Genomic DNA, 18,034 nt, shown 5'->3' with positions numbered 1-18,034 from the left:
AGCCCTCGCTTTTGTACGCTGCTCTCTGTGTACCTTCATCCACGCTGACCACCACGAGGGCAAGCTGGCTGAGAGAGACCACGTCCCTACCAGAGCTGAGGCAGCAAAAAGCTCATCGAATCCAAGACCCATCAACTGCAGGGCCGTTAACTTCACCTAACTCTCGGGAGGAAAAATGTTAGCAAGCAAACCATGAGGCACCATCCATGACAAGATGCAACCTGATTTCAGAGATGTTAAAATGTGAGCGGGAAGAAGTGCGTTTTCAAATCAATGAGGCACGGTGCGATGAGAATCCCAGGGGGCCCTAGAGCTCAGGGTCTGGTCCTGACTGGGCAATGTCCAAGGCCAGTTTGAGCCCATGGAGAGGTGGCGTCCAGCAGGGGCCGCTCTTCAATAACCCTGGACCTTGTTCGAATTCCAGGCTCCCTGTCCCTCATGGAGATTCTCATTCAGTGGATCTGGGCTAGGGACACGCCACGCTCTCGAAGGGGTAGACGGTAGAGGGTTCCTGCCGCCCATCAGCCAGCCCTCTCATGCCCCGCCCACTGCCATGCCCTGGGCTGAGAACGTGCAAGGTGTCTGTGCCTACGGCGCCCTGTGCCCGTCAGTGCGCAGAGCCCAGCAAAGCCAACAGGAGGGGTCTGCCCACCAGAGCCCCCCTTCTCCCCCTGGCCTCCAGCATCAGGACACCCCTCTGGTGAAGAAAGGCCCACCAGAACAGAGGTGGGGATCCAACCCCGCACGCTGTGTGGTCCTCCCACACCTCACTCCTGGCTCGTCTCTCCCGCACACTTTCCCCGATTCTGATTCATCTTCTGAGTGTGCCGCTGCAGACCTCCAATTAGGACGGGGGGCTGGAGGCGTGCTAGGCAGCCTTTCCCGAAGTTGGCTGTGACTCAGCCTGGCAAAGCCCCAAGCGCCGTTACAGCGGCCGCCTTCTGCCCCTTCACTAGCTCGGCGAGCAGTAAAGACCAGTAATCGCAGGCTCAAATCACTGCTCAAAGCACATTCGCCAGCACCTCCTGAGACCTAGAGAAAGAACAGGCGCGCGGCTCCTTTTTCCCAGCTCGGCAAAGTTCATTTGCATTTTGAGCAACGGGGACACGGGTGGGACTCCGTGGCTGGTGAATTATGCACTCCAGGATTTCTGAAGCCTATTAAGAAAGGAGAGCCTCCGTGGGTAGCGAGCGCGATGCAGCTCTGGCCACCCGTTTCCCTCCTCCCGCCCTCACTCAGCACATCTCACTTATTTTATAACTCAAGGCATCCAACTAGGCAGGGGTTTTAAAGCTTCCCATTTCTGAGGCTAGAGAGCCAGGGGGCTGAATGCCTGATGATCACGCTACAGCGACAGCCACTGCTCTCTGAGGCCCACCAGCTGCTTCTGATGACCTATTTTACCATGATAGGAAAGGACTGCAGGGCTGTCTATGCCCAAATCCCCCAGAAAGTAGGGTTTCAGCCTTTTTAGACAGTGGTTCCATTAAGCTCTGGAGAAAGGAGTGGAGGAGACACCGGGGGTCGGGGGGTGGGGAGAGAGGCCCCCGCCCGGCTCCAGCTGCCCCTTCCAGTCCCAGAGCCCCCAGTCTGTGCAGGCATCCTACATCCTGAGAGAATACGAGGAGCTTAAGGATGCTCGGGAGTTAGAGGGAAAAGGCCGCTAGTTACTGAGCAGGGGCAGGGTGTGCGCCCAGCCCGGTGGGTGTACAGGGAGCAGTGGCTGAATCAGTTAATTAACGACACCAAGTCCGTGACTTACGGGGGTAAGCGCCTCCACCCTGAGCAGCGAACTCTGCTGGAGGAGGGAATCGTTACTCGGGGAAGGTCAGGTCATCACTCGCCAAGTAAATGACTAGGGGAAGGGAAAGAATAAATAACAACCCGTGACCTGATAAAGGGTTCGTCTACATCGGCTGACTCATTCCAGAATTGAGGCCAAAATCAGGGTTAACTGCAACAGGGCCGACACGATAATTACGTGTGTTTTGGTTTTTGGTGTTTTTAAAAGCCACCAACTCCTTTCCTTAGAGCCACACACATATCCTGCAGGGAGCTCTTTCCTGGAAGTAGAAATGCGTCCTCAGAGAGCCCCACTGATGCAGGCAGCCTTGTAGCCCACCGACACCTGCCTCAAATCGAGCAGGAGAGCCGACTGGCATTTCTTCCCAACCCCGGGGCTGAGGATGGAAACGTGTTCGCGGTGGTGGACTCTTGTCCTGGAGGAAAGACCGCGGATGCGGGAAAGCATCTCCACGCTCACCCCTGCGCCAATTCTTGCTGAATAAAGATAGTCACCTTCGCACAAAAGCAGGGTCGCTCATGGATACAAAGTAAACCGCAGTGGAGAGAGTAAAAGCCACACTAAGGGTCTCTGCTGTGCAAACCGAGATTCCACGAATGTTATTAAAATCTATTAAGGGGATTTTGGCCTCCGTGAAACCTAAGGAAAGATTATTAAAGGAAAAAGGACCACAGCTGTCTCTCTACCTCTGTCAATGGCTCTTTCAAGCAACTGTTTTTCTGGACAGGCTCACCCCGGAGGAAGTTGAGGCTGCTAAAAATTCTGCAAAGCAAATGACTAGGGTTATGAGAATCCCTGAAGCGTTGTGCTCTAAACACCATCTCAGGAAGACCAACAGATGCCGGTCTCAGCCTCAGTGAGACCCATCGGAGCAAAATGTCACTTCTTCCAGCCCCAGAGGGAGTCCTCAGATGACACCTTGTCCATGCTCCTCCTGTGGCCCACCCCCCACGGGCCCCCCCAAAGACAGAGTCCCTTGGAGTTCCACTGTCCCAGCAGCTGGACGTTTTCACTCTCCACTACCCAACACTCTCTTTGTTATTTCCCCTATGGAGTCTGTTTCCATCAATGCCTAGGGAAAGAACTGGGAGTGCCTTAGTTTGCTCTGTCTCTCTTGCGGGGAAAACAAGCTGTCCTCAGTTGTCACACTAAGTACGTGTCATTCCACCCGGACGCAGAGGCAGTTGCCACAAAGCCCGTGCGGCCTCACGTCAGATCAATAAGCAGCTTCTACCTGGCTCCTGCAAATACGAATACTTCAAAGACCCCAAACTGGAACCCCTGAGGTATAAACCTTCTCCATAGAACCACATCTGCTGCAAACTCTTCCAGAAAATAAACTGGGAATTCTAAAACAGGAAGTCAACCATTTAGGCTTATAATTCCAGAGAGACACAACTTCACTCTCGAGACCAAAACTGCTGCATTTGTTGTGAAGCCACGGTTACGTCTCAAGCAGGTGCTCCCTTCATGATGCTTCTTCGCTCCTGCGTTTACAGCATGGAAAATCCGACCTCCCACCAATGGTTGGGGGTGCCCACTGTGCCGGGGACCAGTCGGGCTCCGGAGACTCAACAGTAAACAAAACATACCTGTCCCCAAAGTGGCTTCAGCTCATCTCCCCTTTCCTGACTTTAAAAGGAAGAGTCGAGCCTGTTTTTCAGGAGAAAAAGAGATTCTTCTAAGAGAACCAAAATGTTTTGAGCCTTGTAAGTCCTTAAAACGTACTAGCACTTAAAATTAGCTCCTCGGACAGACAATTTGTCTTTGCACTTTCACACAATGAAGACGGCTCAGGGGAAGGGCGAACTGTACCTTGCCAACCAAGCAAGCATCGGGAACCACCGGGGACAGCTCATCTCAGGAGGCAGCATCTCATTCCATCCACTCTTTGCACTTCTGTTTGGCAAAGGGGCAGAACGGGAGATAAGGAAGTTGTCCCCCAAATCTCTGCTACGGACTTCGATCCTCGGCCCCAGGCCACCCTGCTCCAAAGGACCAGGAAAGGGGTCCAGATTATAGAGTTTCATGTGGAAGAGAAGAAAATATCAGAACAGGAATCATCACATACAAAAAACAGCAGGAACAGCCCATCACAGATTTACGGAACTCACAGTCCCACTTATGACACATTTCTTTTTCCATCGCCCTTACGTTGTTTATCAAACATTTATGCCTGGTCCTGAGCTTGGCTGACCAGGACCTGAAAACTTGTTAAAACACCATCAGGATCATGTCAAGAAGCCTTTAAGTAGTCTAAAAAAGGCACGTTGTTTGTATCTGTCTTGACAGACCGGGAGTATATTCTGCAGGCTTAAGAATTTCAGTTCAATAAACACATGCTGGCACCTGACGTACTTGGGAGTGGGGAGGGCGTGGGTGAGAGCGGCCAGCCCCCTGGCAGCCCTGACGGAGCTGACCACAAGGCCCGAGGATCCCAGCCCCTCCCAGGGAGGAAAGAACGGGCAGGGGTAGAGGGCGGGGTGGGGGGGGGAGATGCTTATTTAACATTTACTGCAAAAGCCGGAATTACAAGGAGGCACCCCTGGCGTGACATGTTTAGGAAGCGAAGGGGTGGATTATATATACATGCACACGTATACATATATACATACATACACGCACACATATACACACATACATGTATGTGTACAACACATTTAGGAAGTGTCAGGAGAAATATACATCTACACACACATCTACATACATGTGTGGATGGATATATACGCGCGTGTGTATGTGCACACGCGTGTATATAGATGTGTATATTTCCCTCCCACACTTCCTAAGTGTGTCCTACATGGGTATGTGTGTGTAGGTTTGTGTGTCCATGTGTATTTCCCCCAGACACTTGAGTGTGTAGATATACATACGTACGTACACGTGTATGTACATACACACACAAAGGCTGTGGAGTGAGGCAGCCCTGCATTTTCATCGTCGTAACACCTCTCTGCTGAAAGAGCGTGTGACCTTGAGTAAGTTATTCAGCACCTACGGCTGCTCACTTGCAGAACCGGATCCGTAATACCTATGCCTCACAGGACTGTCGATGCTGAAAAGGAGCGCTGGGCGGCCCCACTGTGCACAGCACGAGGCGCACAGTAGGTGCACAGCAAGGAAGCCTCTCCCGTGCCCTGTGGAATCATTTTAGGTATAGTAGCCACACCTCAGAATTTAGAAACCTGAGGTACAGAGTGGTGCGGCAAGCGGCCTGGAATCGTAGCAAATTAAACTACTTCCAGGACTCAATCCTTCATTTTTAAAATCGTTCATTGAACAACCAAGACACTGAACCCCTTGCTCTTCTCCATGGACCGTGTGGGCAGCTGGGACAAGCCAGCAGACAAACCACGGGCCTGGCCCTCGAGGAGCTGCGGGCCTGGTGGCGGGGGAAGACGCTAAGTATTCACTTGTGCAGGACTGGTGATGCCACGGGTATGACAGCTCCTGGGGGGGGGGGGCTGTCGGACGCCTCAGACCCTAGAAGGGACAGAAGCCGAGAAGAGCCGGGAACCAGACTGGCCCCTCCTACAGGCGCCAGGCCCAAGGGGAGGGCCGGGCCCTCGGGCCTGGGTGCGCAAGGCCATCTGCAGGGCCCCAAGGGCGCGGGGACTCCAGGACATGACTGGGGGGAGCCCCCCTGGCAGCCGTCACAACACGAGGAAGAAAACGTCTCGTTCGAGGAACAAAGGCCAGAATGTCATGCAGCCGAGCACCCTCTGCTGAGCCTTGGGCGGCCGCAGCACCTCCAGCCCGGTTCCAGCCGGCACCTCCTGGGCGTCAGAGCTCAGACGGCGGAGGAAAGCCCTCCCGGGGCCAAGCCAGAGCTGTGTGGACTCGCTGGAGGTTCCGGAAACACACTGGGGTGTTAATGATTTCGAGAAACTCGCAACAATGAACGCACTAGCCTCCTGACGGCCCGAGACTCCCAAGGACGGCGGCCCCAACCCCGGGCCCCGGCCACGCACCCTCCACCCCGGCCCCGGGCGCCCCGGGCTGGCTCCCGAGGATGGCAGCCAGCCTGGGTGCCCCCACTCCTGCCGACAGGGGTGAGGAAACGGGTGAGCCAGGCGGGGGCACCGACACTGCTGCAGCCCAGTGCAGCCCCCTTCCCTCCCCCCCCCACCCCGCCCCCGTCCCGGAAGCACACGGTGGCCGCCTGCGCTCCATGGAAACACCCGCATCAGAGAACCACCGGTGGATACGGGCAACAGGAGCGCAACTCTTCTCAGAAAGCAAGCAAGCAAGCACGTGGTCAGAGGACGGCTGCGGCGAGGGCTCAGACGAGGAGGTGATTCGGCACAGCCGGGAGCATCTGAGCCAGGGCGGGGCGGGTGGACTCGCTTAATGACTGGGTCTAGACACCAGCTCAGCTAGAACTGCAGCCCCATTATGGAGTGAAAGCTACCCCGCCCACCGCCCTGCCTCACCTTGGGCTCAGGAAGCAGATTCCTGGAAACACCCCGGCAAATCCACAAGCTACACAACTCACGCCCACGAAGTCTAAAGAGATGCTGTCTCACAGGAGGGGCCGCACACTGGATAACAGCAGACAGACCAAGTGACGGGGAAGAACGAAGACTGATTCGGCGGGGGCTGACTCGAGAGAAACCTACACTGCCTCCAGATAGGCCTCCAAACCTCCCAATCCCACGAACTACCCCCATGCAGTTCAAGTCTGTGCTAAAAAGAGTGTAAGGGTTTGAAGTTTCTGGAAGAAGGAAGTTATTCCAAATCTCTACTATGAACACCTGCTCACCAGAATACAAACAAGAAAATTCAGAATTTATTCTGGTATTAACTACTAAGAATTATGTACTCCTTTTTACATGATACACTCATACATATTAACTCATTTTTACCCCTGAAACCTTAGTAGAATTAGTATCATTATCTGTTTTATCGATGCCAAACCTAACGACTCAGAAATGTAAAAGCTGCCCGAAATTGCCAGCCAGTTAAATATCAGTGACACGATGTACATTTGGTAATTTACTGTAACTTTCCACTATTAAAAAGATATTCTAAACTTTGCTGATACCAAGGAGAGATTAAACTATGATGTTTCATTTTCAGGTTAAAATATAAGAAATAGCAATATTCACAATAGCCAGAAGGCGGAACTACGCCAACTGTCCACCAACGGATGAATGGATACATACAATGAAATATTATTCAACCTTAAAGAGGAAATTCTAACACATGCTACATCATGGATAAACCTTGAAGGCGTTATGCTAAATGAAGTAATATACCAATCACAAAAGGACAAATATTCTACGATTCCACTCATATGAGGTCCCTTTAATAGTCAAATTCATAGGAACAAAAAGTACAGTGGTGGTTCCCAGGGGCCGGGGTGGGATGTGGAGTTAGTGTTTAACGGGGACAGAGTTTCAGTTTTACAAGATGAGAAAGTTCTGGAGACGGATGGTAGTGATGGCTGCAGCAATAATGTGAACCTACTTAATGCCACTGAACTGCACGCTTAAGAACAGTTAAGGAATATTTTATGTTATGTATGTTTTACCACAACTTTTGTAAATTTTTAAATATTTTTAAAAAGAAAATGAAAAAAGGTAAGGAAATCTACTTGGTTCACTGAAAACTGATAATCTCAATATGATAAAAATTGTATCTCGAGGCTTCCCTGGCAGCGCAGTGGTTAAGAATCCGCCTGCCAATACAGGGGACATGGGTTCGAGCCCTGGTCCGGGAAGATCCCACATGCCGCTGAGCAACTAAGCCTGTGCGCCACAAGTACTGAGTCTCCGCTCTACAGCCCACATGCCACAACTACTGAGCCCGCGTGCCACAACTACTGAGGCCTGCGCGCCTAGAGCCCGTGCTCCACAACAAAAGAAGCCACCGCGATGAGAAGCCCGTGCACCACAACAAAGAGTAGCCTCCGCTCGCCGAAACTAGAGAAAGCCTGCACACAGCAACGAAGATCTAACTCAGCCAAAAAAAAAAAAAAGTATCTCCTGAGCAAGTACACAGAGTTTTAACAATTTGGATCAATGGTTCATTAAATTAAGAGTTTGGTGTGTAAGGTCTCCCGTGATCCTGGGTCTGAGCTGTGAAATGCCAGACGAGCCCTTTCATTTTTGGTTACTTTCCTTCCCCCCTTCCCAGACGCAACTTTGGACAGTAACTCAGTATGATCCTGATGTTCTCATAACATATTTAATGAGAAAAGGGAATCATTCTGTTTGCTTCTAAACAAACCATTCAGACAGAAATGAACGAATTACTCAGCCTACAGAATCTGTTTACCATCTGCTGCTGAAGGGAAGTCTTCACTGAACTGGAGGACCTCTGCATGAATTAGACCCAAAAAGAAAAAATGCCTTCGAGGTTTCAAATCTCTGATTCTGTGATTGTACATACTTCAGACCAAACCGAGTCTATCTTTGAGAAGAGAAGGGATATTAAGGAGACTCAACAGGGGCAGCAGTTCCCAGCCCGGCACCCCCAGGCTGCTAAGGATTACCAGGGAAGGCTGGAAAAATGGAATTAATTGGGAATTAAGAAGGACTTTGCCTAATAGATAAAAAAAAAACTTCAAATAAGATGAGGGTCAAAGGCAGAAACATTTAAGAGGTCCTGGTGAGCAAGAGGGAGGGAGGGAGGGAGGGACAGAGGGAGGGAGGGACGGAGGAGGGGAGTGAGCCCCATCCCCGCCCTCAGCAGTAAGCAGCCATCCCTTCTCACAGTCACCTGCCGCTAGGGATTCACGTTGACAAGATCCTCATATTAACAAACATCACAAAGAAATCACTTAAGCAAATGACTGATCTGCACTGATAAGGAGTTCTTTAGTCATAATTATCACACATAAGTACGTTTTTAATATGTTTGGTTCAGTAATTAAAATCTTCTTAAAGGGGATAATTTTCTACCACGGCTCAACCTAAATTGGCAGGTCCTAGAATGAGAAAACTCCACAGATGTAGTTGGTGTGTAGTTCTTCTTAAAACGGAAAGCCAGCGGGGCAGGAGCTGGCACGGCTCAGTGAGAAGTCACTCCAGCAAACACTCCTTCTGACACAAGGCTGAGCAGGGTCCTCGCTCTGCACGGTGCGTGCCACTCTACTGCGAGAAAACAGCCGCGGTTTCCTGCCTCTCAGGGCCCTGGGGCCACCCTGTCCTCCTGGGGTGGCACCTGGCGGGGGCGGAGCCTCTGCTCCATCCTCCGGGGGGCCCCTCTCACCCCAGGGCAGCTCGGAGGCTCCCTTCTCTGGTGCAGCAGCCTGGACGGCTCAAGGCCGGCGGCTGGGCTCCAGGAGAGCAAAGGGCGGCTGCCAGGCCTCTCACGGCGGGGCCGCGCCAGCCTGGGGTCACACCACCTCCCGCCCCCCCGCAGCCACTGAGCAAGGAAGCCACCAGAAGGCTGATGGATGGGGAAGCGGCGGGCAGAGCGCACAGGCCGGGGGGAGAGGGGGCTGCTGGGACAGGGCCGGATGGCCTCTGCCACCATGGGCACCGGCGTGGCCGTGTCCCGTAGGCCACTTCCCCCCAGAGCTCTCCCAGCGGGCGGCTGGTCTGAGTGGGCGCCGGGCAGAGCGCAGCGGAGAGGGTCGATCCGGGGCCGGCACGGGTGGGCTCCAACCCCACTGCGTCCACGCGAGTGCCAAGGCAGCCCATATAGCCTTCTCCACCCCGCGGACACTTCATCCACAACCTGGGGATGACAGCACCACCTCGCAGAGTCTCATAAGGACTAAATGCGCTCACGCGCACACGCGCGCACACACGCGCACACACACAGCTTTAAAGAGCACGCGGGCGCTGGCCCTGCTTGCAGTGAGCGCTGCTTTTCATTTGCCGCTGCAGGGGTCACACGTAAGCCCATCCAGGGCAGCAAGGGCAGCCACAGACCCGGGGGCCACCTGCTGCAGCAGCTCCCCCCCCCCGCTGGGGGCCTGGGGAAGAGCCAGGCTCTACCCAACCCCTGGAACCAGAGGCGGAGGGGCGATTCAGAAGCCAGAGCAGCTTGAACAGAGGCGCCAGCGTAGGTCACCATGAAAACCCAGGGACCACGGACTCTGCGAGGGGCTCCAGCCCGAGAGCCGTACCTGCATCTCTTTATTTAATCCTCGCCACCACGAAGGGGGCTGCAAGCACACCGGACGCAGGGTTAGATTCTGCATGTCTCAGCCTGTTTCCCAGTCTAAAAAGCGGAATAACACGTACCAGGCACCTAACCACACTCAGGGTCAGCCCCCGCCCGCCCCATCTTTATCGCTCCTCCCCAAATTGTCGGGCTCTGTTTATGTCTCTTCTGATAGTTTTTAGCTCTACCATATATATTCCTTTGAACATAAGCTCTCCAGATGTTTCGGGAAAAGCACATGTATTTCGATCCAAAGAACCGTAACGCTATGATCGCCCCCATTTAATAAGTGGAGAAGCTAAGGTTAGAGAGATGAAGCACCTCACGTGGCCAATAAATGGTGCAGGGTGGATTCAAACCCACTTCTCAAAAGCCTGCCCTCTTAGCAACATGCTTTGCTGCCTGTGAGGCGTGAAGTGACATGGAGGCTGAGGGACGCAGCCCGCGTTGCCCTTGACCAGGTCAGAGCTGCGGGTCTGGCCACTGACAGAGGCACCGTCTCCCCTCCACAGACCTGCCTTCACACGACAATGACCCGACGCTCCCGGCCTCGGCTCGGCTGATAAGGAGGTCTTTATTTTTATCATATTGAGATTATCAGTTTTCAGTGAACCAAGTAGATTTCCTTACCTTTTTTCATTTTCAAAATATTTAAAAATTTTAAAAAACTGTGGTAAAACATACATAACATAAAATACTGATTTTATTAAATCAGTATAGGTACTGATTTAAATAAATGGCCACGTTTGCATCTCTCCATCTGGTGTTTGGTATTTTTTTCCCCAACGCCATTAGGATGTTGTTCACTGATCTTAAAGTCTACGAGATTCTTATCAAGTATGAGGGCTAAGAAAATGTTTATTGTTCACAAGAAATGCTTCATTTTATTAGAAAATGAAAGCTATGCAACCCACCACGGTTCCCATGTGCTTCGGCTACCAAGATACAAGTTCGCGTTGCACTGAAGAACCGGTCCTGGTCTCCTGGGTGCAGGCCCGCTGAGAGGCATGTGTACACAGCCCTGCTCGGCCGGCTCTCTGGGGCCCGGGCTCCTGCTCTGTCAACGGGGACCACAACAACCCTTCCCCGAGGGTTACGCTGAGTACCAGACTCAACACAGACGGGAACACCCCCAGGACCTGCCCAGGGAGACACTCAGTACGGGTGCCCCTTCACCCTTTCTTCTCCATCCTCTTCTTTTCTTCTTCTCCTTTTTCTGCCCGCCCTACCCCTCTCCCCCATTATATGGCCCTAGATTTTTTTTTTTTGGTATGCATTTATCCATAATTCTTGAGTATTAACCTATAAATATTCTATAATCCAGTTTAAAATCCTCAAATTTATACCAAGGTTTTGACTTAGCTTGTGCTAAATCATTTTTTAAATTTGTAGTTTTATTTTATTATAAAAAGCTGGTACTCCTATACATAAATGAATAAGAACTCAAAATTCATCATACATTGACTTCACTCATTAGCTTGACCTTCTAGTAAATCTTTAGCGTCACTGATTCTGGCTGCTATATAAGGAGATCCTCCCTTGTCTGGGTGATTTAAAAGCACAACTCATCGATGAGCATCTCTTATTTTTCCTTTATTAGCAGTAGGGCTTACAGCTAGTATTAATGCTGCTTCCCGCTTTGCCATTTGGGGCTCAAACCCACCTCTGTACTAGCCACCACTGAAGGCAGATTTCGGTAGACTTTGAAAAACTTGTTTTACTTGAGGCTCCATGGCTTCATGGCTTGCAAAGCGTAACGGCCTACAACTCCTGCAGCAGCAACGATCAGTCCAGTTGCTACCACTGTACTGGCCGTGGTTCCCACTGGGCTCCCAGGCACCACCTGGAGCGCGGCTCATCCCAGCCCACCCACCAACTCTACACCTCTACCACAAGGCCGGCCCTAGATCTTTGAACTCTTGTTCTAATGAATCTGTGTTTACACATAATATGCTTTTTTCCCATAAAGTGCCTCAAATCTTTTTAGAAGTATGCGGAGCTTAAGTACACAACAGCCATCATCTAGAAGTGGAAGGAAATTTCAGAGCTGCTCCATAATGGACACAGAAGTGGGAGATAAGGTGGTACGATGTCGCCCTCCAAAAATAAAGCCAAAGAGAACCAAAGGAATGAATGATGCGAGCCATCTGTGGCCATCTTTCCAGGAAATAGCTCACTCTAATCGCAAAGAAAAATTGAAGCAAAACACCCAAGGAATGTAAGGTAGGCTGTAATCTAACTATAATACATTTGGGAAATAGTTCTGCTGACTGCTTACTGAAGAATGTTAAGAAGAATGCCAGATGCGTCCGTCAGGATCCGATTTCTAGAATTCAGACAACGGACAAGCTTTTAAACAGAGGCTTCACCGTCAATCGTTAACTCGGTATCAAGCTGTTAACTAGGTAACTGAAAGGGCACGAGGAAAACTCCAAGGCTTCAGGCAGGCAGCAAGTGCAGGAAGCAGCCACCACCCCTGGGCTGGAGGGAACCAAGGGAAGAAGTGGAATCAGTGAGCCTTACAAACTCAGAGGGAGGGCCTGAGGCCGCCCCGAGAAGGGGGTCTGCTCAGCTGGTGCTGGGGTCTCTAGGATGGCGATGAGGCTGTTTCTTTCTGTGCTGGGAGGAGGGCACAGCGGGTTCTCTGGGGCAGCTAAGGGGGAGGCGTGTCCCCGGGGGCTGCTCCGGAGCGGGGGAACAGAGAGGAGGGACCAAGCCCCTTCCCTGCATACCGCCGGGCTGGTGCTTGGACCGCCACCCGTCCCCGGAGGGCACAGACGCGCTGTGCAGAGTCCTAGCTCCGGCGGCACAGAGGGGAGCCTAGAAGGATTTGGAGCTGAGACAACAGTTTAACAAGCTACGCACTGGGTTTTTGAAAAATGAATCTCCATCAGCACCCTAGGGAGAGGGTATTGATTCTATGCACAGAAACATCCCCAGAATGAAGGCAGATCCAGCTTCCACAGAGGGAGGGGAAACATGCCTAGAACAGCTGCTCGCCCTGGTTTCCTGAGCACACGCACCCCGGAGCCCTCTCCCCCAGGCTCCGCTCCCATCAGCAATTCATGACCCAGAATCCTTGTTTACCAACATTTTACAATACTGGTTCATGGAAACCCCGGGCTTTGATTGATAACCTTCTAGATGAACGAATACCATCTAGTTTCCAAACCTATGAAACCCAGAGACCCAGGGTGATTCTCTCTTTAAGTTCTGTCTGAAACAGCTCGCTGGCCCTCTCTTTACCCACTGGAAAACGGACCAGTGGGTAAAGAGAAGTCTTTTGAAGAAAATAATCACGTAAGCCTCGACTGTTTCTACAAATGTGTTACACACACACAATGGTACAGAAGTAAAGAAAACAGACAAAGAACTCCAACTTCCCCCTGGAAAACCTACCTCGCCATTTGTAAATTCTGTGCAGTTTATTATCCTCCAACAGAGGAATGAGCCCAAGTCCAGGGACGTCAGAAACCTCGGAAGGGCGGGTACTCCACACGCCCCCTCATGTCCAGCCCGCACCACCTGATCCTTCCCGAGCGAGGGTCTCGGCTACTGGGCAAAGGACCCTGCTGGACAGCCTCCAGTTTCACTCAAGGGGGCACGTGCAGGGCTACGGGGGGAGCAGACGGGGTGCCGTGCGGGGCGCTGCGCGTCACCCACCGATTCCAGGTCAGACTGGAAGGGATGGCTCTGTTCATTTCCCTGAGTGGCTCACAGGACACTAATGACCAGAGCCCTCTAATCATGAAAAAGTTCCCAGTGCTTCCTTCCAATCAGCTGGTACTTGACCCAGAGTTTTCCTCGAGAATTACATCCACGTGGCCACTGACCCTCACACATAGGGTCATACCTCCCCCTGCAAACAACAACGAAAACAAAGCAACCCCAGATTAAAATAAGATAGGAGAATAGAATCCAAGATTGCTCGACCACCGAACACCTCAAGCCACTCCCAATACTCATTCAGTCCAGTAAGGAAGCTGTAGTTTCTTTACGCTCCAAACTGTCATTTTCATATCTGTTGTTCGTTACTTTTACTGTAAACAGTAAGCTTCTCAGAGCCTCCTGAATAAGTGCTTATGACAAGAGCACCACTCAGTAATCCAACGGGCACTTCACTGTATACCCATCAATATTCACCCCTGAATATAAAAGCAAGCACCCAAGTCTTCCAAAAGAAAGACCAAACTCAAGCTCAAAGCCCTACAAAATAGACCAAATATATATGTGAGGACTCCATGCGCTTTCTTTTTCCCCCCTCTGGCATGCGGGATCTTAGTTCCCCAACCAAGGATCGAATCCATGCCCCTTGCAGTGGAAGGGCGGAGTCTTAACCACTGGACCACCAGGGAAGTCCCTGGACTCCATGAGTTTTTAAAAACACGCTTCAGCTCAAGAGCCGATGTTCTGATTTAACTGGCCTGGGGTAGGTTCTAGGCATCTGTATTTTTAAAATCTCCCTAGTTGTTTCTAACATGTGGCCAGATTGAAAACCACTGGTCTACAGTGTGAATTGGGGGGAGTGGGGCGCAGCACCCAGGCTGGGCGGGGGAAGGGGGGTAAAAGGATGAAAGACACAAGCTGCAAGGAAAACCGACGAAGACCCAGGGGAGAAGGACCAGGGCGAGAAGAGAGAAGGTGACAGCAGCCGGTCTGAGGCTACTGCAGTCCTGAGATTTCACTCTAATGCAGCAATGTGAGTGCAATCAACAGGCAAAGTCCTTCACCCTGCAGGTTTTTCATCTGTGAAATTCAGTAATTAGGGCTGGTCGTCAGATGAGACAGCTCTTAAAATATGAACCCTAAGCACGCCTGTGTGCTGGGTTCGAAGGGGCTGTGCGTCCGGCACGTGAAAGAAGAGCGCGGAAACCAGGACCCAGCTGGGGGCCTCCACCTGCACCTCTGCCGGCACCTTCCCAGCTGAAACAATGTGGCTCCCTGGGATGGAAGAAAACGTGCTGACCTCCACAAAACAACTTTGCATTTCTAACGAAATTTGCCGTGTACGCCTTTTTTGGCCAGGAAGAAGGAAAGAGGCATGCACGTGTCGGCATCTGTGTGCACACGTGTACGTGTCTCTAGCTGCAGACATAAAACAACTTTCCAGCAGCTGAATTAAGGTGCAAGCACACACACGCGCGCACACACACACACACACACACACACACACACCCCTGCACACACACAATGTCCGGAACACTTTTACCGATGGGCAAAGGGTTAAGAGGCAACACCTCACCTAATCCTGGTAACAGCCCCGTGAAGTAGGCCCTGTTCCTGTCTCCACCTCACAGATGAGGTGACACTGTCTTGGAAGGGCACCTGTGCGAGGACACAGCAGGAAGGAGGGCTGAGACTGGATCCAGGGGGATCCAGGGACCAGGCGCCCTCCGCCCCCTCCCCCAGGGCACACTCAGTGTCCCACAGGCACCACAGCAGGGCAGACACACAGCTGGGAAGACAGGGCTGTGCCCTGAGCAAGCCGTTATTAATGACAAGTTATGACCCGCTCCAAGAGATCCCGCCCAGAGAGCCAGGCTACAACTGAATCCTTGTCGCTGCAAAAGTTCTGCGCTGTATGTGGGTGAAACGAAGGAGGAGGAACAAGGGGTGAAAAGGAAAATAAATCTCCTGAGCACGCAAAGAAACCCACTCATTTTCAAGCTCTTTTCCTCCTCGGCCGATGAAGAAACCCCCCCCCCAAAAAAATGTAAGAGAGAGAAAGCCTGATGTCCAAAGGATGAGTTGTCTTGCTGTAGGAAGTCCTCCCCTCCTATGCTGCCCTCCCGTCTCTCCCCTGGACCTCTGCATTTTTCCAACCCCCATGCCCACGACCAAAGGACTGGGAGAATAGCTAGGAGAAGCCCTGCTAGTTCTCAGAGGCCGAGCTAGCCACTCAGTGCCCAGGGCAGTGACGCTACTGCATCACTAACCGCCATAATGCCCTCTCGCTAAATTCTCGCTCCAACGACGCCAGATGCCGTCGGCTCACAGGACTCTGTGCCCCCCTCTCCAAATAACTGAGGGCACAATCTCCTCAGTTCCTCCTCTCGCACCTCAGAACGCCAAGTCCCGGGATAAATCCTATCACTGGTTCTCTACAGTCCACGAAGGTGGACAAATCTCGCCGGTCCCTCGGCACAGGTCTGGCGGCACCCGCGTTCCTCCCTCAACTTGGGAGGCTGGCTTCAGACCCTTCACAGGTCGCTTGCGGCGTTCCGACAGATGCTACCGAAGGGCCCGCTGCCTTCCGCAAATGACTTTAGGGGCACTGCCTGAAGTGCGGACTGGGTGCCCACCCCCATGGGTTCAAAGTGTTGCCTAGAGGTGCCCCAACACTTCACAAACATAAATCCACCTCCATCTTGTCTGTCCAATGTCCCTGCAGCTCCAAGCCCCTACACCGCCAGCCAGTAGTATATCCACAGTTTTACAAGTGCTCATCCAAGGCACAGAGCGTTAAAATGACGAGCCAGGGGTCGCTCCAAACACTCAGGAATGTAATGATACAAGAACATCAGACGCCTAGCCCCCAGTCTAGCGGTCTGTCCCCACACAGGCAGGCCAGGCTGCTCAGAACCCACTGTAACCAGGTGTCTGTCCAGAGATGACCGTCTAAATGTAGAAGCGCTTTACGATGATGAATCAGTGGAAGGAGGGTTAACAACGAAAAACTCTTTTCTAAACACAGCCGGAAGGGACTAGGCTGCTTAAACACAATTTAAATCCTATCACCCGCGACCTCTCTCCTGTCCCCAGAGTCCCTGCACAGCCCCCTGTCCTCAGACAAGGTGAAGTGGCACCAACACCAATTAAGGGGCGATGATTTAAAAGCTTAACCTACAAATAGAGCCAGGCCCACGCAGCTGCAGCATCAATGCAGCGCCTCCGGAGGGAAAGGTGGACGCTGTCCTTGTCTTCAGGTCCACATTCTCGCTGCAAGTGCAGAGAAGCCAGATCTGCACCCAGAAATGACGGCGACTCCCTACGCTGAGCACTTCCGCCAGACCACGGCTGTCGCGGACGGGAGGCTCGGTGTGAAAGCGGCACAGTGGCTCTCTAACCCCAGGCTGTAACAGGCGGCAGGAGCAAAGCCCAGAGGGGAGGGATGGCAGGGCCAGGACGTCTCACAACAGTGCAGAAGACCCTCTGCTGAGCCCAGGCTCGTGGCCCTTCTCACCACCACGACCCCACCAGTCTCAGCCTCGTCTCACTTACCGATATTACGGAACACCAACCAGAGCACCAATGATGTGCCGGGTGCCAGGCCACACCCAGGGAACATGGCGACATGCACAAATAAATTCCTAAATGCATACCATGCCCTGAGCACCCTCTGACCCTGTGTGGCCCCTGCCCACCACACTTCTATTCGCTGACCTTTTTGCTTTAGACTGTCCAAGCACACCAAGTTCATTCTGGCCCCAGGACGTTTGCACATGACGTTCTCCATGCCTGGACAGTCTTCCACCACATCCTCATGGCTGGATCCTTCTAGTCATGAGCTCTCCCCCAAAGGTGCCCTCCTCGGTCCTTTGTGATGAGTCTGTGAGCTCCCTTGGAGCTCCACGTAGAGCTGCCCAATGCTGCCTTGGTGGCCGCCAACGCTCACCCCTCCCAGAACACACGTTCCCAGGCCCTCATCTGCCTCACTCCCCTGACCGCCCTGGGGCAGGCGCATCACTGCGGCTGCTGCTGCATCTCCGTGGGGAAGCAGAGCTGAAAGGGGAGGGGCTGAGCAGGTGCCAGCCCCCAAGGCGCTCACAGTCTAGTGGATGCAGATGCCCAGCAGCCTGCGGAGTCCTGGGGGTCAACAGCGGCACCTGGTGAGGGACCCAGGACGACGGAGGGCTGCGAGCCCTGCTCTCTGCTGAACCAGCAGGATCCCGGAGATGCAGACCCCCCCACCCACGCGCACCTGGCCCAACATCCGAGGGCTGATGGAGAGAGCTCAGGCCCACCCACAGCTCCAACATCCCGGGTCCCTAATTAGCACTTAAAAGTGCATGGTCTGGGGACGTCCCTGGTGGCACAGTGGTTAAGGATCCACCTGCCAATACAGGGGACACGGGTTCGAGCCCTGGTCCTGGAAGATCCCACATGCCGCGG

General features: G+C 52.6%; 1 protein-coding gene and 1 pseudogene across 1 annotated transcript in view; both read right to left on the bottom strand.

Moving 5' to 3' along the window:
• The window catches only part of GALNT2 (polypeptide N-acetylgalactosaminyltransferase 2), a 174,469-nt gene that overhangs the window by 141,146 nt on the left and 15,289 nt on the right, over positions 1-18,034 (bottom strand). The gene's annotated exons all lie outside the window — the stretch shown is intronic.
• LOC149747204 (mitochondrial import inner membrane translocase subunit TIM14 pseudogene) lies at positions 5,921-11,678 on the bottom strand (annotated as a pseudogene).

The sequence above is a fragment of the Delphinapterus leucas genome, chromosome 16, assembly GCF_059928025.1.
Source record: "Delphinapterus leucas isolate spDelLeu-1000000601 "Yukka" chromosome 16, BTC_Dleu_Yukka2, whole genome shotgun sequence".
In the NCBI taxonomy this organism is placed as follows: domain Eukaryota; kingdom Metazoa; phylum Chordata; class Mammalia; order Artiodactyla; family Monodontidae; genus Delphinapterus; species Delphinapterus leucas.
This window is presented reverse-complemented; position numbering and strand designations above follow the sequence as displayed.